The sequence below is a fragment of the Haemaphysalis longicornis genome, unplaced genomic scaffold (genome assembly GCF_048455015.1).
Source record: "Haemaphysalis longicornis isolate Haplotype H1 unplaced genomic scaffold, Haemaphysalis longicornis Haplotype H1 scaffold_12, whole genome shotgun sequence".
Classification (NCBI taxonomy): domain Eukaryota; kingdom Metazoa; phylum Arthropoda; class Arachnida; order Ixodida; family Ixodidae; genus Haemaphysalis; species Haemaphysalis longicornis.
The window spans coordinates 69508064-69532573 of record NW_027526225.1 but is presented as its reverse complement, the minus strand read 5'-3'; the positions used below and the strand labels follow the sequence as shown (position 1 = coordinate 69532573).

At 50.2% G+C, this 24510-nt stretch overlaps 1 long non-coding RNA gene across 1 annotated transcript in view; it reads left to right on the top strand.

Annotated features, from left to right (window-relative positions):
* The window catches only part of LOC144162011 (uncharacterized), a 141716-nt gene extending 124046 nt beyond the window's left edge, over positions 1-17670 (top strand). Inside the window, exon 6 of the long non-coding RNA XR_013320564.1 lies at positions 17417-17670. This is a non-coding gene — a long non-coding RNA (uncharacterized LOC144162011). The remainder of the gene's footprint in view (positions 1-17416) is intronic.
* Positions 17671-24510: the final 6840 nt, after the last annotated feature.

Genomic DNA, 24510 nt, shown 5'->3' with positions numbered 1-24510 from the left:
GCGTAAAGCCAAAAAGGCGTGTGTGGGCGGTGTTCAGACGTATGGGGTGTAATACAGTTTTGTCGAATTTGTTTAGAAGATGCGGCAACTTAAAATACCATTATAGGTCGATGGAGTACAGCGGTGCGTGGGGTGTGACGGAGCAGCCGATTTGGAAAGCTCTTACTGCCGCAAAACACTAGACGCCAGTGCGGTAGATACTTGCCCCGAGAACGGTACGTCAGCAATAGGAATTGAGCGATTGTGAGCCTGGAAATTGTATTGTCTGCTGTAGAATTGCCCGATACACCACAGTGTACAGAAATCTACTTGTGTTCCACGAGGTGTTCAGCATTGACGCCATGGTAATGTAAAACCCGAATGTCCCAGTGCAGCTGTTGATTAGGAAAAGACTGAAGGCATCAAATTGCCGCGCGGGAGTCTAAACATTTCCCATTGACTGGCTGACTAGAGCCGCATGCAGGGCAGTGAGCTTAGTCGTGGTAGATGATGTCCTGTGGCTGCGTTTTTTAGTAATTGTGGTTCACGAAGCCAGAATGTGAACACCAATCGCGGAGGAAGCTTCGGTTACTGAGCCATCAGTATATATGTGAGTATGGCAAACGTATTTGTAGTGTAGCAGTTGCCGAGTTTGAGCGGATAAATCTGCTCTTCGCGTGATTCCTTGAATGTTTGTGTAAATACTTATGAGTGTGCGCAACCATTGCGGCTGCGAAGGCACCCGCAAGGTTGCAAGGCGAAGGACTGGGTAACGTTGCGGTAAGAGGTCTTCCAGATCTGAAGCAGAGGTCTCAGTGAATTGGTGGTTTGGTTGCCTCGTAACAAAACGTAAACGCACACAAAGCATTTCCTGTTTACGCAGCCATTTTGGCATTACACGTCGACATTTCACAATAGTCCCCACAGTGGATGTGACTTTTGAGACGCCAGTACACACAAGCACTATGCATGCCTGCATGCTTTTAAAGCCTTTAGGTTCCCTGCTGAAAGAGGAAACAAGACAGAAAGGCTGTAGTGTAGCAGACCTTGGCAGAGAGCGTCGCAGAGACGAAAAAGCAAGTATATTGTGCAGCCACAAATGTTGCTAGAAAGCCTTTGGAATATGTTGAAAAATGATGAGAACTTTTGCTTCAAACCTCGCACGTGTGGTGTCCCTGTCAATTATCTGTAAAATGTGACGCCAAGGAGTTTGGTTATTTTTGACGTATGGTAACGGGATTCTCATTACCGTGAGCAGTTAGCGTGTATCTTCTCATTTCGTGCAAACGATCTTAGCTGATTTTGTAGCGGAGATTTCGAGTCCACGCACCGCTAGGAACGCAGAGATCTACTCGATTCTCTGCTGAAGCTTCGCACGGAGCATACGCCGATTGCACTCGGAGCACTTATGCAAAAATTATGACAGTATGGGGAAATCACGACAGGTCATGGCAAACACTTTTCAATTCCCAGGAAGGAGTTTTTATAAAAGTTCTAGGCTCAATACTCCACCTTGCGGAACAACCTTATTTACGCTGTACTTTTTTGTGCCCCCGTCAGAGGTGGTCATATGGAGAGAGACAGGTTGTTCCTTGAGGCCGCGTTTATTAGCTGCTGACTCCGACCGTTCCGAGGAGGCCGAACCCACGATGAAGATGATTATCCGCAGATGATAATCACGATGGGCGGCTAGCTGTGAGTGATTGAGGGCATACCCCTTGGTGGCCAGAATGGGTGATGATGATGCCAGGTTCACGGGGAACAGTCTCAATGCACATCCCTGATGCTCACACTTTTCCCCCCGCGGCTGAAAGCGGGCGCCTGCCCGCAGAAGGTTACGTTTGGCGACGGTTGAACGGTTTCAAGCGAGAGACGTGCACTATCTCTGTCCCACGACAGCGACGGTCTGAAGGGTTAACTGGTGACACGCAATAATTGACTGGAGAAGTCTGGTCGATGACGACGTACGGACCAATGTACCGGTGCAGGAACTTCTCGCAAAGTCCTGGTTTTCTAACAGGTGTCCAAAGCAGAACCTCTTCACCTTTCGACAACTTACCGGTGCGATGGGTGTCGTCATATCTGCCCTTTCGGTCTTGCTGGCTCGCATCTGTGTTTTGTTTCGCCATACGTCAATAATGGGCGATCCGATCGATGAACTGTTCATGAAGTGGCGAAGTAGCGGAGACTAGGGCAGAGAAAAAAACGGTGTCGAGCGCAAAAGAGGGGAGGCGGCCGAAAACGAGAAAGAAGGGCGAGTAACCGGTGGTGCGCTGGACAGCGGTATTATAAGCAAATGTAACGAAGGGAAGAATGATGTCCCAATTTCGGTGGTCGGGGCTGACGTACATGGAGATCATTACAGAGAGCGTGCGGTGGAACCGTTCAGTAAGTCCATTCGTCTGCGCATGGTAGCTAGAACAAGTTTTGTGGATGGTATTGGCAGCGCGAAGAACTTCTGCAACAATTTGTGAAAGAAACGTCTTGCCCCGGTCACTGAGCAAAACTCGAGGCGCGCCATGTCGCAGGATAATGTTGCGCAGGAGGAAGTCGGCGACTTCGTGAGCACACCAGGACTGTAAAGGAGCGGTCTCTGCGTACCTGGTCAAGTGATCGACAGCAGTCACGACCCAGCGGCATCCAGTCGATGTTAAAGGTAACGGCCCGTACAGGTCTATGCCTACTGTGTCGAATGGTACAGAAGGGCAAGGAACCGGCTGCAGAAAACCGGCAGGAGGTGTCGTTTGTCGCTTGCGCTGTTGACACAACGCGGAAGAGGCGACGTACTTGGCGACGCTCGTGGAGAGGCCGGGCCAGAAAAATCGACTCCGAACACGGTCATAAGTCTTCTGGAAGCCAAGGTGCCCAGCTTTTGCGTCATCGTAAAAAGCCTCGAGTATGCGAAGGCGGAGCTGACGAGGAACGACAGGCACCCATTTATGACCGGAAGGATGATGATTGGCGCGGTAGAGCTCGCCATCAATAACCCGAAAGTTGTTCAGTTGGCGTCGCAGCCGGCTATTGGGTGGTTGCGCCAAGCCACTCAGGCGTTCCATTAAAGTTCGGCAGTATGTATCGGCCCGCTGTAGCGAAGGCAGCTCGGTGGCCGTCTCTACTGCAGCATGGTTGAGGGGTGCCATGGGTAAACGTGGCGGCCGTGGCCCGGAAAACACAGCTTGCGACGGGGAGGATAACGGGCATCGCGAAAGGGCATCCGCATCCGAATGCTTTTTGCCGGACTGTGAAGTCAAACTGCTGCAAACGCAGTATCAATCGGCCGAGGCGCCCAGATAAGTTTTTCATCGTGGATAGCCAACAGAGGTCATGGTGATTCGTAACGATGGTGAAATGACGACCATAGAGGTACGGGCGAAACTTTTGTATAGACCAGACGACAGCGAGGCATCCCTGTTCCGTGATGGTGTAATTCTTCTCAGCGGGCGTCAGTGAACGACTGGCATACGCTATGACTCTTTCTCGAAGCTGAGCATCGCACTGGAGAAGAACGGAACCAATGCCACACCCACTGGCATCAGTGTGTAATATAGTAGGCGCTGCGTCGTCAAAATGACACAGGAAGGGGTCAGAGGTAAGTGAATCTTTCAGAGCTTCAAATGCGGCTTGGCAACCATCCGTCCATTTAGAGGGCACGTTGGTGCGCAAGAGCTGATGCAGGGGAGACGCAAGGGTGGCGAAGTTGCGTATAAAACGCCGGAAATATGATGCCAGGCCAAGGAAGCTTCGCAGATATTTTTGTTGAAGGGGTCGAGGGAAATTAATAACGGCAGCTGTTTTGTCCGGATACGGGCGTATTCCATCTCTGGAGACGACGTGTCCGAGCACATTAATACTCTTGCTCGCAAAATGGCATTTTTGGGTGTTAAGTTGAAGTCCCGCGTTGGACAGGCAAGTAAGTACCTCGTGAAGGCGCTCAAGGTGCTGTGAAAATGTGTACGAAAAGATAACAACATCGTCCAGATAGCATAAGCAAGTTTTCTATTTTAGGCCACGAAGCACAGTGTCCATCATCTGTTCGAATGTAGCCGGGGCATTGCAAAGTCCAAATGGCATTACATTAAATTCTTAAAGACCATCGGGGGTGGTAAATGCGGTTTTTTCTTTGTCAATTTCATGCATCGGGATTTGCCAGTACCCCGACCGAAGGTCCAGACTAGAGAAGTACTCGGCCCCCTGTAGACAATCTAAGGCATCGTCTATGCGGGGCATAGGGTAGACGCCTTTCTGCGTGATCTTATTGAGGGCCCTGTAGTCGACGCAGAACCGTACAGAACCGTCTTTCTTCTCAACGAGTACCACTGGGGAAGACCAGGAGCTAGTCGACGGCCGAATAATATTGCGCTTGAGCATGTCAGCGACGTTGTCTTCGATGATTTTCCGTTCAGACGAGGAGACGCGATATGGCCTGCGGCGGATCACAGGTGACCCATCCGTTTTAATTTTGTGCTCGGCTGCAGATGTTTGTGGGAGGCTACATGAGTGTGCGTCGAAAGACGCTTGGTGCTTCGTCAGGACGTCCAGTAATGACTTTCTCTGATTAGGCATCAGGTCTTGACTGATAGTGGGCGCAAAAGCCGAATTATTATCAAGCGGGCCAAATAAGTTCGGACTGGAAGGGGGCACGTCAATGGAAACTACTGACGCAGGGGCATGGTCGGCAACTGAAGCTATAGTGGTTCCTTCGGCCAGTAATATCGCCTCATTCGTAGTGTTCAGTGCAGCAAGCACCGCACACCCGCGCGCAAACCGAACAAGGCAGGTTGGGATGGCGATTCCCTGGTGTATGAACCGGGTAGACGGCACGACCACAACATCACCAGCGTTAATTTCGTCCGAGGAGACCGACAGAATTCCCTCACCACCAGCTTCCAAAACATGATCACATTTCAGCTTGAGTGTGTGCTGTGGCGAATCTAGGCAACTTGAATTTTCAGTGTCGTCAATACGGATGGCAGGTTCACGGCAGGAAATAACGGCAGAGGCAGAGGAAAGTCCCATCCGAGAATAAGCTGGTGAGCACATGGTGAAAGAACAGCACATTGAGTAGAATGGCGGAGTTCTCCAATTAATACGCGCACGGTACAATAAGCGGAGGGCCTGATGTCCTGATTATTTGCGCCATGTAAATAGGGACCGCCATACGGAGTCTTGACCTTTCCCAGACGGGAACACAGATCAGCATGAATCACAGAAATACTAGCTCCAGTATCCACTAACGCTTCCACTTCAATTCCTTCAACGAGAACAGATAACAGGTTACATGGAAGTTCGGGAGGAGTTGTAGTCGGTCCACAAAATGCAGTTTTCCCTCCAAAAACTGCACCGTCTAGTTTTCCTGGTGTTGGTTGGGGACATTTGAGTTGGAGACAGGACGGAGAGGCGACAGAACACGACGGAAGGGTGAAGGGTAACGACGTCGTGTCGGGGGGGAAGCGCGAGGGAAGCTTCTGGCGTCATAAACGGGCGAAGGTTGGCGCGGAGGTGGCGAGTACAGGCGCTGACGAGGGGCGTATACAAAGTAGGCGTCACGCTCATACGGCCCGTAGCCCCGGCGTTCGTCCAGCTGGCGTCGCCGACAAAACCGCGAAATGTGCCCTCTGATGCCACAGTAATAACACACTGGCCGCTCGCTTGCTGGACGCGGTGGTCGCCACGCTGGGAATGGAGGGGGCGACGGGGAAGGCGCAGAAATAGCCGTCAAGTGGGCATGAGTAGTAGGAGGGGGAATTCGCTCCATGGGCTGGGATGGTCTCGTAACAGCTTCGGAGTACGAATGGACGTGCGTAGGAGCAGGACAACAAGGCTGTGGAACGTCGGTCATGCAGGCTAGCTCCTCTTTTGTTAAGTCACGCAGCCCACGGGCTTGTACGTGAGTGTTTTGGGAGCAGGTAGTGTCACGCTGCTGTAGCTCCTCTCGTATGATGGTTCCGATTAGAGTACGGAGCTCTGAATCCGGAAGGGAGCAAGAACGCGTACAATCATGTTGGAGGCGAATATAGACTGCAGGTGGTCCAAACGCTGGCAGATCGTGCGTACATCGGCAATGGTGGTAGGGGTTTGAACCACCAGAGCATTAAAGGCGAAAGGGGCGATCCCTTTCATGATGTGCTGCACTTGGTCTGTTTCGGACATGCTACTGTCAGCGCGACGGCACAGTGCGATGACATCTTCGATGTACGACGCGTACGCCTCTTTCGGGAGCTGCACACGGACCGCCAGTTGCCTTTTGGCTTCATCCGACCGGTTCGAGGACGTCCCAACAATACGACGCAGCTCTGAGACAAAGTAGGCCCAATCAGACAGACATGTCTTTCTCATCATTGCGGAACGAGATCTTCGCCGCTTCGATCAGAGAAAATGAGACGATCTGAAGTTTGAATCTGTCGTCCCACCGGTTGAATGCGCTTACCGGGTTGAACTGATCAAGCCAGTCTTCAACATCGTCACCGTGGAGACCAGAGAAAAACGGAGGTTCGCGCTAACGGCCGGTGAAGGCAAAAACTGGCTGGACCGGTGCCGGAGCGGTGCTGCCCGACTGGCTGCTCTCGTGCTGCATGGGGGTGGTGGGCAGAAGCAACCTCCGACCTGAACGGAGCTCCAGTGGTGCGAGTGCGAGAGGAAGACAGCGGGACGAAAAGCACCCTCCACCACTTGAGAGAGACGGGTTGTTCCTTGAGGCCGCGTTTATTAGCTGCTGACTCCGACCGTTCCGAGGAGGCCGAACCCACGATGAAGATGATTATCCGCAGATGATAATCACGATGGGCGGCTAGCTGTGAGTGATTGAGGAGCATACCCCTTGGTGACCAGAATGGATGATGATGATGCCAGGTTCACGGGGAACAGTCTCATTGCACATCCCTGATGCTCACAATATCATCATCATCACCAGCCTATCTACACCCACTGCAGGGCAAAGCCCTCTCCCATTATTCTCCAATTACCTCGGTCCTGTGCCAACTGTGACCAATTTATCCCCGCACACTTCTTGATCACATCTGCCCATCTAACTTTCTGGTGCCCCCTGCAACGCTTGCCTTCTCTAGGGATCCACTCTGTCACCCTTAAAGGGACACTGAAGTGAATTTGTCAAGCTCCCGTTTTTGCTTGCACTGCGTAGACTGGCTCAAATTAGCACACTTTTCATCGTTTATCCGTTTGACAAATCGGTAATTATTTTACAAAGCGCGAAAGAAGAAAAACTACCATGCGCGGTTTGCGGCGGCCGCACCAACTAAGGCTGTGACGTTGAGAGGAGGGGCGCCGTGATTGGACGATGCCCAAGGTTAGCAATCACACAAGTTTCGGTTTCGGTTTCGGTTCTGTAAAACATAACCAATGGCTTTGTTGGATGGGCATTCTCAATATCTCAGTAATCATCGTACCGCGCTTCTGCCATGTTGTCGGCTGAAAAATGCACAAGATAAGCCTCCCAGGACGGCTTGTAGTCGTAGCATTCACTAGCCGAGACCTACGCAGTGCATGAACGCCCTCCGCGTACCCGCAGACGCACAAATGTCATGCGCTTTTCCCCCACATTTGGAGCTTGCCTCCCTCATGCCTGTATCGTAAAAAGCGTGTTCGCACCAGGCCAAGGGTCTGTTCATTCTGGCCTGTGCCCACTGCCTGCAAGCAGTCGGTGCTTATGGCAACAGCACGCCAACGAGAACTCGCTAGCGCGCCAGTGCCAGCCTGCGCGCGTTTTGTGAACTAGTTCGTGTAGCCATGAACGTTGCGGCCCCAAAAAAGGTGAACTCAATAAGGAAAACATCGGCGGAAAACAAAAAAGTTAACTTACAAAAAAAAAACCACGTACCCGCGGGGATTCGAACTCGTGACTCGCAAAACATTTGCGGTGAATTCCTAGCGCCCCAGAGTGCTAGGCCACGGAGCGGGACGCGATTACCATGCTAATATAGGGTATATATTGTACAACCGGTTTACACTTTTATTTAGTGTTGGCATTTCAAGCCGCTTAGGTGACTATTTGTTGTACTGCGATCGTGCAGTAAGCGTCGCCCGAGTTTCCACAGTAGCTCACGTCTAGCAATTGCATTTCGTAGACGGAAAAGCGTTCGCAGATGCATAGTCGTGCTGCTGACCGCTGTGCTTGTTCGCCCAGCGCAAAAAAGTGCTTCCCGCGCCCTAGTTTTACGCTGTACGGTAAAAATATCAGTTGATTTTATTTGCTTAGTACCTATATTGACTCCGCTGACTCTTCTCCCGCCTTCAAGAGGCCTTATATTTTCCTACTGGCGTACCAGTCAGCGAAGCGTCGCATGTGCAGCGCTTGTGTGAAGCGACCTTGACTTGGAGCTAGATACAGTGTACAAACAAACCAAGTAAAGAAAGGCACATTCTTCCATTCACAAACGTGTCCTGGCTTCGTTTCAACTAAGCGAACGAATTGCGACCAAGCAATTTTTTTTAACCTCCTTGATTGCGACGACCCGCCGGCGGCCGGCGGACGAAACGTTGGGCCGACTGGCTCTGTCGGCCGGGGAGCCGTGCAGTAGCGCAGCCGTGGCGCAGCCAATTGCCAGCTCATCCCCTCCTGACGTCACACAAAAACGCCACAGAAAATGGGCGAGCGTAAAGAGAGGAGGACAGCGTTTTCGAATTAGTTTTTCTACTAAATAAAATCGCGTAAACGCGCCTAGAGTGGTCGAAACATGGCCTGGGGACTCCGGACTACAATTTGCGCTAGTAATCCCGCAATGTTTACATATCACTTCAGTGTCCCTTTAATGACCATCGGTTATCTTGCCTTCGCATTACATGCCCTGCCCACGTCCATTTCTTCTTCTTAATTTCTACTAATATGTCTTTAACACCAGTTTGCTCTCTGACCCACTCCGCTCTCTTCTTGTCCCTTAGTGTTACACCTATCATTTTCCGCTCCATTGCCCGCTGAGTCGTTCTCAATTTAAGTTGAACCCTCTTAGTGAGCCTCGAAGTTTCTGCCCCGTAGGTGAGTACCGGTAAGATGCAGCTGTCATACACTTTCTTCTTCAGCGACAATGGTAGGCTGCTATTCATTATCTGAGAATGTCTGCCATATGCACCCCACCCCATTCTGATCGTTCTAATTATCTCGGCCTCATGGTTGGGATCTGGGGTCACAACTTGGCCTAAGTAGATATATTCGCTTACCACTTCCACTGCCTCGCCACCTATCTCAAACTGCTGTGCTGTCCCGAGGTTATTGATCATTATTTTAGTTTTCTGCATATTAATTTTCAGGCCCACGGTTCTACTCTGTTCGCCCAGTGCGGAAAGCATGCTTTGCAATTCGTCCCCCGAGTTACTTAGCAAGGCAACGTCATCAGCAAATCTGAGGTTACTGAGGTATTCTGCATTAACCCTTACTCCCACCTGTTCCCAGTCCAACATTCTGAATACTTCTTGTAAGCATGCTATGAATAACATTGGAGAGATTGTGTCTCCTTGTCTGACACCCTTCCTTATAGGTATTTTACTGCTTTCCCTATGGAGGATGATGGTAGCTGTAGACCCACTGTAGATATCCTCTAGTATTCTTACATAATGCTCATCTACACCCTGGTTCCGTAATGCCTGAATGACTGCTAGGGTTTCGACCGAGTCAAATGCTTTCTAATAATCTATGAAGGCTATATATAGGGGTTCAGTATACTCAGCGCACTTCTCTATCACCTGATTGATCGTGTGAATATGGGCCATTGTTTTATAACCTTTACGGAACCCTGCTTGTTCTTTAGGTTAACTGAAATCTAAGGTTGCAGAGATTCGGTTAGCGATTACCTTGGTAAACACCTTGTAGACGACTGACAGTAAGCTGATCGGCCTGTAATTTTTCAAGTCCTTCATGTCGCCTTTCTTATGGATTAGGATGATATTCGCATTCTTCCAAGATTCCGGTACCATTGCGGTCATTAGGCATTGCGTATACAGGTTTGCCAGTTTTTCAAGTACAATTTCTCCGCCATCCTTCGAGAGGTCTGCTGTTATCTGATCCTCACCAGGTGCTTTGCCCCCTTTCATTTCTTTCAAAGCCTTCGTTACTTTTTCGGTCGTTACTGGTGGGATGTCTATCTCCTCTGAACCACAGTCTCGTTCTGCATTATCCTTTATGTCCCGGCTACTGTACAGATCCCTATAGAACTCCTCGGCCACTGTGACTATTTTATCCCTATTTGTGATGACATTGCCTTGCTTATCCTTAAGTGCATACATCTGATTTTTCCCCACGCCAAGACGTCTCTTCACTGCTTTCAGGCTACCTCCGTTCTTTACAGCGTATTCGATCCTCTCGATATTATACTTCCGTATGTCAGCTGTCTTACGCTTATTGATTAACTTCGAGTGCTCGGCTAGTTCTATTCTGTCAGCTGCGGTGGAGATTCTCATGGTTTGCCGTTTCCTGATTAGATCTTTCGTCTCCTGTGAACGTTTACCAGTATCCTGTCTAGCCATAGTGCCCCCGACTTCTATTGCACACTCCGTGATGATGCGTGTAAGGTTGTCGCTGGCTTCCTGTGTCGTAAGCTCGGCTTACGACACAGGAGCAGAGATAACTCGACAGACAGTCCTACATACGGCCACTAAAACCTAAAAAATACATCCGAAAGCGATAGCGTCATGCGTGAAAGAGTCGTACGCAGCCTTGGCGTCCAAAAACACCGCTATGATGGCGTTACACGTTCATTTGGGTGCCTAACACAATTTGCAGGGGAGATAACATTGTCAATAGTGGTCCTGCCCTTTTGAAAACCGGACAGCTGTGGAGGGTAGACATATCTCGTGCTGAGATCCCAATCCAATCGAAGCAGCACCTCTGACAAGAACTGCATTGTCATGGTCTGCGCACATGGATTTGGAAATTGTTGGTGAAAACGTTTTTTAGCTACTTTATCTTATCGTTCAAAGGTGCGGTTAAGCATTTCTGTTATCTGCGCATATCTTATAGGTAATATTTGTTCCACGAACATGGCATGCCGGGCATTGAAATCGGTGCTGGTTTGCAAGTGTCCATAACTTCTATGTTGCAAGGAGTACAGAGGGAGAGAGTAGCGCAGAAGGTAGGGACACCAGTTACTGCGGAAGGGTGGTCTTCACAACAGCGTTAGGGTCTGGCGATGATGCGGAGACAAGGTGGGCCTGAAGAACAACAGAAGCCAGTACGCGGGAAAAACAGCTTCGTTATACTTTGGCCCCACCATTAACACGCCGCTCCACTTGCGGCGAGCTATTTCGCCCTCTTCGCCATCCAGAGGAGAAGAGGGCGAACTGCTCACTCCGTAGCCTTCTGAAAGCTGATGTTTTCAGGTACCTCTGATTTATTGATTCGATTTGTGGTAATTGATGTTTTCTTGATATTTTGTGTAGGTCGGATGGAGGTCTTAAATTTCACTGAAGTTTCAGCAACCTGAGGGCTATTGTGGTAAAGGTGGATTAGATGATCTGACTGGGAACATTCCGCTGAGGTTAGTTCATTGCAGAAGGTGTTGGCGCTGTGTTCTCACCATCGGAGTTTAAGCAGTGGAATGTGTTGAAGTTTAAATGCACTCTCAGCAGGGAAGAAAGTTTGCGGTGACAGAGTCAATATTATGTGTTTCGTTCTCAGTTTTTAGCGTGTCTTTGCTGATGACGATGCCCCGTACGGCCACGATGAATTTGTCGCAGCGCCTTTCTACGCGATCAAGTTAACTTTCATTGATGAGACCTTTATCGTTGATGATGCTCTGGAATAACGGTCTGTTGATATGTCTTATATTTTGATACGCCACATTTTCGGAAAATTAAGCGATTTGAGGATGTCTGTGGAGCTTTAGTCGTTTAGAAACGATTCTGTGGATGAAAATTACGGCACGTTATGAAAAGTGCACTCAACAGACACATTACATAAAACGGTGTTGGTTATGGTCAGGGAATAGGCGCCACAGTCATAGCTGGTGAGAACATTGTGCAATAATAGGAGTTGAAATATTGTAGCAGATAAAAACATTGGTTCCCGCGAAGCCTATATGGCTTGGGTTACATGTATTTGTGTTGAAAGTCAATGAAAGCTCGTAAGCTGAATGCATGTTGTAAGCTAGAGGCGTTGGAAAATGAACGTCATAAAGTGTGTCCTCTAAGGTTTCGTTTTTTCTGTTATTCGTCTCCCTTGTCTTCTGTTATTTGTGTGCCCCACAATAAGAGTTCGGGACTTCGGCGCGATAGTAAACATGCCGAGAACGCTTCGAGACTTTATTTTCTGATTGGCGGTAATAACATGGTGTAGTTCCGCGAGTTTGCTACATTGCATTAGCGGCATTTATTAGCTACAGTTACAGAAGCAGCAGTTACATTAGCTACAGCGCGAGAAGAAACACGGATGCGAAAAAACGACAGGGAGACAGCTGACTTCAAACAGACACAGTTATGAGGACACTTGTACCTTTTATACGGACCCACCATTCTAGCAGTAAAAATGCATAAAAAACAAAACAAAAATCCCACAGAGATCACAAAACCACTTTGCTACCCCGCTCGCAGGCCTTGCGCCACGGCGGCTGGGGCCGCAGCTGGAGGGCCGGGACACACGGCACGCGATCAATTTCTTCCGATGACGGAGCTGAAATATCATCACACCGCAATGCAGTACGCCGAGCTTAGCGGACGCACAATCCACCCTCCCCGACCATGGCAGGAAATGTTAGCCAAACGATGCCAAGTGAAGCAGAAGGCCTACTCACTGATCATGGAACCAGGACAAAGTATGCCTCCCCAAGTTCCCCTTGCCCCGAGACTCCAACAATCTGACTTTAAGGTCATCTATCAACCACGAGACGGGCTACGCCTCGCATCCTAGAGCGATCGCCAAATCATGGCAGGGATACAGGTGGCAAGCAAAATACCAGAGAGAGCATTTAACCAACAGGTAACCGTGCGGGTTCAAGCTATTCAAAACCTCATTGTCACCAGTACCCCCCGCGAGGAGTGTGCTGCCACGCTTTGCAACGTCACGTCCATCATTCTGGGTGCCGCCACATACAACCTCCAGCCGTATTTAAAGCATTCTCCGGGTACGCTGCGGTGTGTCATCCATGGACTAGACCCTGGAACGACCACCGAACAACTGCCCTATATACGTGCATCGTTAGGACCACGGATAGTGCAGGCCAGAATACTTGGTGGGTCAACATCAGCAGTAGTGACTTTCGAGGACCCGCAAGTACCATTTTCATCAGAGCACACGGAGTTCACACTTTGTGCAGGCCTTACCGACGGTTCATAAAGTGTTGTACGTTTCGCGACGACATCGGTCACCGGCGGGATGTATGCCCGGCACTGGAGGTGACAGTCTGTGCCCAATGTCACCAGCGAGACCCTTCGACCGAGCACACACGCACCTAAACTGCAAAATATGCGGCCTCGTACATCTCACGGCAAGCAAAGAGTGCCGCAAGAAGCTTCACCCGCCACCGCCACCTCTGCATGTCCTCGAACGCCTAGCCAGGACCACGGTAACGTACCACCGACAACCACAACACCCGGCTGCTGCCGGCCATCCGCCGTCTCCAACCCAGATTCAGGACAACTCTCGTCGCCAGTACCACTCTTCGCACCAAGTAAGCTGGTCTTTATTCTTGCACCTGAATTTATCGCCCCACAAGACTTCCCCCCATTGCATTCAACAGCCCCCGCATTCAACAATTACACCAACAAAATGCGCAACTCAGAAAACCGTTAGAAGCCAGGCAGCCTGCACAGAATAGCTGGAGCGCCGCATAGAAGAACGGCTACCTCATCTGGGAAAAATCGCACCGCACCGGCAGAGAGCGCCGCGATAGTTCCGCCTGATTTAGCAGAAATGCAGCAACCTCGTATACCACCCACACCATCGGATATCAAAAAGCTAGAAAAACTTATCTGAGAGTGCGCACAACAAATGGAAAGTCGCATAAGTGCTATAGAACAACGACAGCAAGATACCGAAACTCTGAGGAGGAAGAATCGTAGGAAACAAAAGACCCTAGGCCCCAGCAACCCGCCTAGCACAATACCATCCGAAGATGATTTGGAACCATGTGAAAGCGGGGAACTCTAAAAGCTCCCTTATAAACCCAACAGTGATTTGACAGTAGAATTGCCGATCGTATAGAAGCAAGCGAAATTACTTATCTAATTTTTTATCAGTACATACATCCACAGTATTCGCTCTCCAAGAAACAGCACCGAAAAGTAACGCTGATGGGATACAACACGTACTACGCAGAGACAAATTTAGAGACGGCAACCCTAGTCCGTGCAAGTGAAACAGCGCAGGCGCACACTCTCCCCAGTACAATGAACTAGACATTTGCTGAGCTAATTCCGAACGAAAGACGCAAACCAGCCTGTGTATTCTCAACATTTACACCAAGCCATCATCATTGGTCGGAGACATCGATCGCGCCTTTAAAATCTCGAAGCAACGCACGAAAGGACACGCCTTGATTATTGTCGGGGATGTCAATGCCCATCGCACCACTTGGGGCTATCAGCGTGTTAACCAAAACGGTCAGCAACTCCACGACGCCATCCGGAACAACACTCTGCATTTATGCAATGCAACCGACACTCCTACGAGGATAGGGAACAGTGTCTCCAGAGAAACTACCCCTGACTTTGCTTTAACATACGGCATTAAAGATGTCATCTCGGAATGCCTAGAAGAATCACTCGGCAGAGATCATTATGTCATTCAACTGCAACTTCCGAATCACAAAACCGCACCACAAAGAATAGCGACTGCTCACTTCACCGATTGGCGAAAATTCCGAGAAACGTCCATGCACATGTCTAAAAACCATCGTTCTGTGGCCATCACTCTCAGAGGGAGCACAGGAGCGCGTGGCATAAGCTACTACTATCGCGCCCTAACCGCGCCTGTCTGAAACAGCGCCCATGGCCTGGGCAGGGGCAGGGAGAATTGAGACGTCGTGGCGCGCATCGCGTCATCTGGCAGCCGTGCGTCATCTGCTACTTGCGTGCGGCGTGAGCTAAAATATCAATCGACGTTACCAATGGCAGTGAACTGCTGCAACAAATATAGCTGCCATATAAAAATGTAAAGATTTCTTTTCATCGCAGAATAAGTGGTTGATGCGCCGAAGCAAAACCAAAACGCGGTTTTCCCCTGCTACGCCCACTGTCACTCTGCAGCCGTGAAGATCGCTACCACGGGCCGTCACCGCGAGTTTCGAGACATGTCATAAACATGGTAATAACTTCAACGAACGTGGTTTAGGGTTGTATCTGCTTACTTCAGTGCTGTTTCTCGACCATCACTTTGGGAGAAAAAACGCACCACTAATGCACTCGTCGCTCGAGTTTGTTTCAGTAAGTCAAATGCTACTCAATATAAATGGCTGATAAGAACAAGTCGCTTTATTGAGACCATTAACCGATTGTACGATGACCTTTGGTTTTCAGAACCAAAGCATGACAATCATGGTGATGGTAGTACTGTTAACAACGGGTGATTTCACTTTCTGTACTGCGACAGACATCATTGATAGCAGCCGCTCATACAGCTATGGAAAAACCAACCTCCGCTTCATGAGGGCTCACACTCTGCAAGCATTACGGCACCCATCTAGTAATGGGTGGTGGAGACATGGGTCTCCGTGTTTAGCTGCTTTCATACGCTTTGGTTTCCTTTGAGCACGTGGCGCCTCGGTTCGCGTGCGTCGCCGCCATACTGCAGCGCTGGCATCGAGAAACCCGGCTTTGAGCAGTGGACCCCGCCTCGACCCGGGCAGTGGAGCATCCCCTGTGGAGTTGTTCGGCGTCAAATTGGCCCATGTGGGCTTCCACCAAACCTGCTGGATTGATAGAAGTCCGTTTCTCCTGGACAAAAGTTTGCGCAGGAGAAAAAGCCATACAGACATACAGAACTACTGCCGTTCCCACGATTTGCTGCAATCGCGCTGCCGGTAAGGCGCCCGACATCCTGTGCAGTTGCCCTATTCCAGGATATGAGATTGTGCTCCCGTCATTCATGGCCTTCCTCCCGCTGAAGGCGACGCGATGCACATTTGCTGCATGGTGGCTTGAAGGTATTACGGGGTCACTTGCGGCATATCGCATTTTACAATACATTTTAAGTGTCTTCGGTGCTATTAAAAAGCAATTCTCACTCCGGGAGGATATAACCAGTGAAAAATTATACTCTTGAACCTATGAGCAAACGTTACCATATATTCTTAGCTAACGGGCTGCATGGGTCAACAAACATCGCGGGTGACAGGGAAAGGCGTTGAGGCTGGCTTCTGTGTGTAACTTGGAATACTTTCACTTGCACCCTATCAAATCGTATGCTAGACTGTAAAGGTGTGTGTGTCTTTCCAGAAGACCACGAACGGGACAGAACGGGGCACTATCACATCATCGGTGTTGTTTCACAATATGCTTTCCTTATTCCTCTACTAGCAATTCGTTGAAATCGAGAATTTAGCTTACCCATAATGCGCTCGGGCTGGTGAGCTTCACTGCATAAATTCTTATTGCGGGTACGCTAGCTTCGCCATTTCAACGAAGCCTCTCAACTAGCAGTAACCGTAGTCATTCCGCAATGCACAGCTACCAGTAGACAGAAAATACACAACTGAAGTATCAAAGTCAAAGCCCTGTTATTCGCAACATTGCACAGAAGTCCAAATAGAAGGAAAGCTAAAAACAAGAGAAAAATCGCAATGCCGAGACCGGCTTTTTTATTCCAAACGGGGTTCACTACAAGAGACTCCTGTTCATTTGCGCCCGCTGAGATGAAAGGTTTGTGTAAGGCGACGCCCGCTGCAGGAAATACCCGTGGTCGTTGCGCATCAGGAAGACGGTCAAACATTGCAAACGTACCGCAGCTCGCCGGGCCGGCTCGCCCTAGCCCTATTAACGGCTGCAGATTGACGATGCGCGTCAAAATAAGAGACAGCAGTTTGTTCTTGCTTCGTTTGTCAACCCCTTATACTAAACAGAAAAACCTCTCCCGAGATTTTCACCGCCGCAGTGTTAATATCGCCAGTTCAAAGTCATTGGCAACGTCAAAAGCTTCTTTATATATACAAATATATAGATAAATAAATAAATAGAAAATAAATAAAGGTGATAATACCTTGCACGTTGTAGCTGATCGATTGCGGGATGGGCGCAGGTTACGCTCTCTGGAATTTGTGCTCTTCGTGCCCAAACACACCCTGCGGAACATCCAGCTTTTTAACGAATGCTCGAAAGGAAACGGCTGTAGCTCTATATGTCTACCTTTAAATAGCATTGGAAAACACTTCAGAGAAGTTAAATTTGCTCATACATTTGGTGATTAGCTCACATTCTGTGTCACCTCTCAATCGTGCCGCAAATAGTTTTGCTGGTAATCCACCTTCACAGACGGAAGTTTCCCATGGTTTTCTACTTGCAGGTATAGGTTATGCGTACTGCGACCTTCGTGCCACCGGCCGTAGCACCGAGCATGACAGTACCGAGGAATGCGACCGGGCTTAGAAGGACTTCTGCAAATTACCTCTGGTTACCGCATCACCCATACCAGAAAAAGCAGTATAGCTCTGGCGTACCATGACTTAATCAATTTCGATTGTGTATGCATAAGTAGCTCGTCTGAACTTGCCTATTGTTGTTTACGCAAACAAAAATAAATTGCGGCAAGCATCATAAGTATTTGTTGCTTTTTCTTTATTAATTGCGCTATTTTGCAACAGGGGATCAAGAAAATGAAATGATAAAAAAAGGAAGTGACGGGATGCAAGCGGCTTCATGCACTACAGAATTCCGTATCGGCTGGTCTCAGCCATAAAGCCCAAACGCTGCTTGTAAAGAGCACCATGCGCCCACCGATGAATATCGGGCGGACATCCTGGGCGATGTGGTGGAGCTACCATGTGCTCGATTCGGGCTGGTTGGAGCCCTGAACATGTCATCATGAGGTGGTCCAATTATGCATCTCAGCGGATGCAGGGCAGTAGCAGGTTGCATAAGTCACTGAAATGCTACCAGTCTATGTTGCACGAACAGCCGGCGTCAGTGCAACACCCAGGCGAATTCTCTGAAGCTGGCCTCCTCACAATGGTTAATCCACCAAAAAGATCAGTCCCACGCGGAGGAGGAATATACTGTTTTTTAATTACAAAAGTATCTGCAGGCACAGCTGCAGAAGAGGGAGCGGGTGCACAACTTGCGGTGCATGATCAGCCAAGTCCACTTATACGTTGGTGAGCGTGCTACGCCGGGTCCAGACGGTGCGAACAGGGTACGGGAACGCTTTCAGTGTTCGGTGCCCATCGCATGTATGGCCCAACATTCTGTCGACACGCCGTTTCTGTCGCGTAGCCTGTGTTGAGTCTGTCTACATGATCAAGCAAGACAGTGGGGCAACAGAAAGACGAGAGCCGAGGGAACACAAGCTATCATGGATGGCGACGAGCTCCTCTTCCAAAGCCAAAGGAAGGTATGCTTCAATTACGTAGGTGCATGTCTGGTTCACGGACGCCTAGAAGGGCAAACTAGACTCCTGTTGATGATGCGATTGTACACCCATTCACTTACATGGGGCTGGAGGCCATCTGGTTTGTCGATCGGGAGGGGTGGGTTGTTCTGCTGCATGGCGCGAATACTTGTGATACGTCCGAGGGAACGGTTGTCGGTGGCGTGTGGACTTTGCCTTGGTGGCGGCTCAGCTGGATGTAGTACCGTGATAATTCGGGGTCATAGTAGTGCGCAAGTGTGGTGGCAGCTGTAGTCGATTTATTTTTAGAAGAGGAGCCGATTGATGCTGGTGTACATGTTCGTCCAATGTGTTAATTTGTGCCTCCGTTTGAAGGTGCGGGAGCCAGGTCATGCGAGGAAGGCGAGTGACCACTCGCATTGATTCCCTGTTTGCGGTTTCCAAACTATCCCAGTCACGCAAAGTAAGATGCTGGAACTGGCCTTGGTAGACTATACAAATCTGTAAGACTGCACGCACGACAAAGGGGCAGGCATCCCGTGACTTCTGGCCGATGCGGAGAAACAAGTGTAGCATGCTGACAACTGTTCTCCGCGTGGAACGCATCCATGAAGCTGCCGAACATGCAGAGCTTATTTTCAAACCCAGTACACGCATATAAGCAATGGTATCCAGGGTTTCCCCATTTGGGTCTGCGACAACCGGCGACCGGCCCTACGATTGTTGACTGACATAAAGCCCGTCTTCGTAGGGAAAGACTCAATCCAAAAATTGAGAACCACTGTAAAATAGTGTGCAAGGCCATCAGTAGACCTGCTCGTTGGTGGTGCAGTTCATTTTGTAGACACCATAGAGTCATATCGTCTGGCGATGCGAGGAAGAAAGTGTCCGGTATTTGGGCCAGCTTCCATGTCAAAGGCAATATTGCCATGTTAAATAGCACAAAAGACAGCACGTAGCCTTCAGGCACGCTTCGCTCCGAAACAAAGTGCCCTATGCTTTCCTTTCCAATGCGGATGGAGAAAAAGAAGGGGCAGCCATTGTAGAATACCGCTTATTGCAGAGTGGCTCACGTTTACACAAGTCTTTTGGGTGTCCATGGCCCGAATCGTGCGGATTTCGTTAGATATGCCACATAAGCCACCGAGGTGTGGGCGCCACATGGCTTGAAGAACCGGAACCGGAGCCGGAGCAAACGCCGGGAAAAGTCCCCCCATGGCTTCAAGAACCGGAACCGGAGCCGCTCCCAAAGGCGCGGGCAACGGGTGGGCCTGAACATCAACCACTCCTTGCTGCCCCAAACCCTTGGATATCCTTTACGCCTGGATTCCAGAAAGCACGAGGTTATCTCTAACGTACCGTGTGTCAACAGCCCGGCTCCTCCTCCAACTCGACAGGTGAGCGGCCCAGCTAATCCCTCCTCACCCACATCTACACCCTCCGTCAATCCTCTTGCCGCCAACACTTCACCCCCCCAAACTATGCACCCAACAACCGCTTCATTACCTTCCCCTACCCCACAAGTCAACCCCTTGTCTGCCCCTACTTCGTCGTCCCAAGTTGTGCAGCCCATTTTTACGCACATCGATATTCAAAACATTGTTCGTGCCACCTTGGATCAAATCCTCCCCTCCTTGCTTGAACAACTAGTCCTTTCCATCGTATCTCAAGCTCTATCTCCGATACTCGCTGCTCTTCAGGAGCTTACCGCCCGCCTTGCTTCGCTTGAAGACGACCGCCTTCCGCATAAACGCACAACCACCGCGACCGAAGATTGCGATTCGATGCAAAATGAATAATACGGCATTGGCTCCAAACCCTCCTCATATCCGTAAATCCCTCATAATCTGGCAATGGAATTGCCGTGGGCTCCGAAGAAAGAAAAACCTTCTCCTACAGCACATGGAATTCACTGGAAAACACCCAGATATCTTAGTCGTTCAAGAAGCTGGAGGGTCATTCCCACTTCACGGCTATGAAGTGTTTTCACAACCTAGTATTACCCATCGTCGCCGAGGCATCGTAGACACCAGCGCCACACCTACCATGACACTTACCTACGTGCGTAAAGACCTCCCTACCACCCAAAATGACACCACGCATGTTAATACACCCTCGCACGAACATGTCAGCACCACTACTCTGGTAGGCGACCATCGACTCACAGTCATCAATGTGTACTGGAGCCCCAACCAACCTTCGGCACCTTTGCCTCCGCTACGCACCCTCGTTCCTACTGCGAGTTCTCGTGATACTGTCCTCCTCCTTGGTGACTTCAACTGTCCTCATACTACGTGGGGGTACGATCGTGTGGTACCACTCGGCCGTAAATTGGCAAATTTTGTTGACTGTCATCAATTCACACTCCTCACTGAACCATCTGCCCCTACACGACTGGGGACAGGTCGGGAGTCGGACACCACCCCAGATCTCGCATGGATCCGAGGACCTCTCAGAGCAGCATGGGAGAATACTGAAGAAACTCTAGGAAGCGACCATTACATTCTCGAAATCCATGTTCATTTTAGTTCCCGCATCCGTCAAGCTAGCACCAACTTCCGTCGTGCAAAACTCGTCAACTGGTCAGACGCTAGAGCAGCTTTGGACGCCACTGACACGCGTAATCTGCCCATAGGCGTGTGGAGTACTGTCATACAATCAAAGATTTGCCGACACAGTAAAGCGATCGCCCGCACCGAAGACCACCCCCATGTTGACAACCACCTCCTGTCGTTATGGGACAAGCGTCGCACGTTATTCAAACGCTGGCGCCTTAACAAACGCAATGTGACTCTCCACTCAAGAATCGTAGCCCTAGAGCAGGAATGCCGAGAATACGCCGACAAATTGGCCACACAGCACTGGCTTGACTTTTGCAATGCCATGAATGGCCATCTTCACATCTCCCGTGTCTGGAACGTTTTCAGGTCCCTCATTGGAGGGAGAAAACCTCGACACACCCTTAAAAAACTACTATTGGCACAGAACCTCGATCAACCCGCCCTCATAGAAGAAATTCGAAACACTTTCTACCCACCATGCACCCATCGAATACCCACTGTCGAGTATATATCTGATCAACCAGAAGATATGGATACCGGAATTAATTCTGAATTTTCCATGGCAGAACTCCAGAACTCTCTATTTCAACTAAAGCGATGCACAGCCCCTGGACCGGATGGCGTAACGTATAAAATGCTCCGTAACCTTCCTGACTCTAAATTAGAAGAGCTTCTGACGCATATCAATCGGGTGTGGCTTTCTGGCAGTCTGCCGCCAGAATGGAAAGAGGCCCACGTTACCCTTATCCCCAAACCTGGCAAACCAGCAACTTCAACGACAAACCTCCGCCCTATATCGATGACCTCCTGTATCGGCAAATTAATGGAGAAAATGGTCCTCACTCGCCTCGAATGGCATCTAGAGGCCGGAAACCACTTCCCACCTACCCTGGTTGGGTTCCGAAAGCATGTCAGCACCCAAGACATAGCGCTTCGGATTAAGGAAGACGTGTTTGAAATTCCAAGCACCGCCCAACTCCGCACTATCGTCGGCGTGGATATAAAAAAGGCCTTCGATAACGTTGCCCATGACGCGATCCTCCAAAGCCTTCAAGAAACTCGGCCTGGCACACGCCTTTTCAATTATATCAAAGATTTTCTATCCAATCGCACTGCCCGCATTATTGGACCCGACAACCAACCATCAGCCCCCTTCTCCGTACGCCGTGGTACGCCTCAAGGCTCCATCCTATCGCCCATTCTGTTTAATTTAACTATGAAAAACCTGCCCTCTAAATTATTTTCGGTTCCGGATCTCCGCCATGCCATTTATGCCGACGATATTACAATTTGGAGTTTTCGAGGCAGTCCGGGTGCCCAGGAGCGTGCCCTCCAGGATGGCTTGGATATTATTCAAGCTCATGCAAGATCCGTGGGCTTGGAATGCTCCCCAGAAAAATCGGAATACGTCGTTGTTCTTAATCAGAGTAACAAACAAACAGACATCTATCGTTCCCTTATCAGCCTCACTGTCAATGGCCACCCAATTCCCCGACGACCCCACATCCGCATCCTAGGCTTTATATGGCAACAAGATGGGAAGAGCACAGTATGGACCAAAAGTATTACCAATCAGATCAATCTAATCAATAACATGCTTCGTCGAGTCACCCGCCACGCAACAGGCCTCAAGGAACACGAGCTTCGCAAGATAGTAGAAGCAACTATCTTTTCCAGAGTTTTGTACGCCCTTCCCTACCTTAAACTCACGAAAACTCAAAACAATAAATTGGAGATCGCCATCCGGAAATGCTTACGAACTGAGCTCGGGGTGCCCATGTACGCCCCCAACTATCTTCTTGACGACACGGCCCTCCACAATACTCTTGAGGAGAAAGTAGCCGCGCACATCGCTGCCCAACAGCACAGGCTCACGACGTCAACCCAAGGTCGCACCATCCTGGCTGATATAGGGTTTGCGACATCTCACTTACCTCCTCTACCAAAAGAACCTCCACCATGGGACACAATTCCTAGAATAATGGTCAAGCCCATCCCACGCCACATGGACCCGTCTTCAGACTCCGGCAGGCGCCGCAGTAGAGCCCTCCATCTTTCCAGCCCATCACATGACACATATTACACAGACGCCACGTTTACCGACAACATGGCCACAACTGTCACGGTAGGTCCACGTGAAGAAACCATCCGTCAACACTGTAATGTACCTTCTTCTACAGCTGCTGAAATTCAAGCCATTGCCGATTCGATCATGCTGCAACCCCATTCAACTGACCAAATTACCATCCGCACGGATAGTCAATCTGCCCTCAGAGAATTCGCAACTAACTCCTTACCTGCGCACATTCATCACGAGCTGACATGCTACATGGCAGCCCACAGTCACCTGCACGTATTTCTAGAATGGGTCCCCGGACACCAGGGAATTGTAGGGAATGAAAGGGCTCATGCCCTTGCTCGTGCAAATCGAAACCCGAGCGACCCTCAACCCTGGCCCCAGGACTACAGCCCCAAGGAAGAAAGCGCCGCCCATCGCAAGGCCCGGAGGCAACAGCTGAAGGACCTTCGCAGATCTCGCCGTAATCTCCTCCTCCCACTTCTGACCTCACACGCCGCGAAGGCACTTACATCCGCCAGGCTCAGACTCTCTCCCTCCCTTGTGACCTCGTTCTTCACTATATCATGACCCGAGATGGCACGCCCCACTGGCAGGTGTGTGGTGCCTATCCCGACGTTAAACACACCTACTGGACTTGTCCTCGCGCCAGGAGATCACCTCACTTTCTTCATCCACACCTTTTACCATCCCACATTCCATACTCATGGGAAAACTGGGCCGCTCCTCCGCCTGATCTTCGCCCCATCCTTTGGCCTCGCCTCGCCCGGCACATTGCCCACGTGCGGGGCCCTGACACCTGCGGAATTCCCACCTGAACGTCTTCCAGGCCCACCAGAACCACATTTTCGGCAGCCCGGACATGGGCCGCTTTAAATAAAGTTTGATCTCTCTCTCTCGCCATGCAGGTGCACAGATTCTTCACCGGACTTCTTCTGCCCGCACTTCTGGCCTTCCCCCAAGCTTCCGCGATCGCAGAAACCCGTTCCAGCGCGGCGCGGGCGCCCGGCGCGGTCCCCTGCCCTGCTCCGTCCACGACCGATTCCAGCGCGGCGTGGGCGCCCGGCGCGGTCCCCTGCCCAACTTTGTCCACGACCGATTCATCGTGCTCAACAGCGCCGCCACTACCCTCCTTGGTTCCCGAATCACCTTGGAAAGCGCCATCGTCAGCAACATCATCCGTCACGTCAGCTACAAAACCGCCCCTGTCGCCCCACGCGCTCCGTGGGCTCGGTGGCTGTGCTTCAGCGCAGACCACTAATCCGTTGCATCTCGCCATGCAGGTTGGTGGAATGTATCATTCTTCTGAAAAAAAATCTAGCAATTACTTTCTTATACAGCTACAGAGCCCACGGTGCTGCGCTACAATTGTTGTCCAATGTGTTCATGTCATGCAGTCTCTTTTGCTTTTGGCG